This window comes from Priapulus caudatus, unplaced genomic scaffold, assembly GCF_000485595.1.
Source record: "Priapulus caudatus unplaced genomic scaffold, Priapulus_caudatus-5.0.1 Scaffold1344, whole genome shotgun sequence".
NCBI lineage: Eukaryota > Metazoa > Priapulida > Priapulimorpha > Priapulimorphida > Priapulidae > Priapulus > Priapulus caudatus.
In genome coordinates, this window is record NW_014578405.1 from 34,998 (window position 1) to 36,689 (window position 1,692).

Genomic DNA, 1,692 nt, shown 5'->3' on the forward strand with positions numbered 1-1,692 from the left:
TGGTGAGTCAGTTCGGCCTCTGCGTCCAGGACGCAGCAGCTTTACAAGACGTACGTTATGCGTAATGGCTACAGACAGAAACGCAACCGCAACAGAGCTCGCCATCGACATTGTCTCATCGCCGTCGAGCCCAACTGCGGCTCGGCGTCTAAACCCACATCTACTTTTACCACAGGGGAAGAGAATAGTGGCAAGAGTCCATGGGCAGGCGACGCGCCACTTGAGTCGGGAGCTATAATGCGCCCAATGCAGGCAATTTGCAGAAGAAGAAGTAAGACAGAAGAAGAAGAGAAGGAAGAAGAAGAGAGAAGCCCCAGAAGAAGAAGAAGAAGAAGAAGAGAAGAAGTAGGAAGAAGAATAAGTAGTAGGAAAGTTACGGCGTAATCTACGGCGCGTCGCGATGTGAGGATAGAAATTATATAGACACAACGCGTATAGAGGTATACAGACATAGATAGGAGACATAACTCACTATATGGTATCTTTATTTCTACGGGGTGTGAGGTCACTGGTCCTGAGATGGTCTGGAGGGGCGTGGTTATGTAATATAGATATCCGGTAAAGCTAGCGATCGGCCCTTGTCCGCTCATCTTGAAAATAATTATTGATGCCCTGGCAATCTCGTCGCGATTCTCAGATTAATATATTAGACATGCATTAAATAAATTGAAGAGAAATAAAGACTTGGGGCAGTCGTAAAATTGAAAATTTACTGAAGCGCGCTAGCCGCACAATTAACATATAAATTAGGCATATACGGCGCGACATACACAGTACATACACACACAAGCACGCATGCACAGCTCCACACACACACGCACGCAGCACACACTCACATACACGTGCGCGCGCGCACACAAGTGGCCCACGCAGCGCCGATGCACACATACACACATATACACACAGAGCACACACACACACACACACGGCCCCCGCGGCGGCGTTGCGCGCGCACGCATGCACACACATCCGCGCCACGGCGCGCTGACGCACCACACCACACACACAAGCCCACACACCCCCTGCCGCGCACGTACGCACACACACCGTACACACAGACGGCGGAACACACCCGCAGAAATGCACACACAGCACACACAGATCACACACACCACGCAACCACATGGCCACACACAGCACACACACCACACACACACGCGGCACGACAACACACACACACACACACACATCCCACACACACCACACACCCACACACTCAGCACACACACACACACACACACACACACACACACACACGACACACACACAGTACACACCACAGCATACACACACACATACCCAACACACCATCACACAGTCGAACACAGCACACCACAACACAGGCGCACCACACAGGCCGCTCCGCCCCCACACACCATACACACGGCGCGCACGCAACGCAGCGCACCACACACGCACGCGCGGATCGCACGCACGCACGCACGGCATCGCACGCAGCGGCAACACACACACACACACACATGCATTATATATCTATATATAGTATATATATTATATATATATATATATATTATATGTATTATATTAGGCCATAAGGCTTATGTCAGACCTTTTCCGCTATATATGTAATTGCTTTCCAGTTGACTGTTTCTATGCATTCGTTTTTGTCTGCGCTACTACGTACTGTAATATAATTGTAGGGCAGCTACAAGGCAAGGGCACAGATCAGCT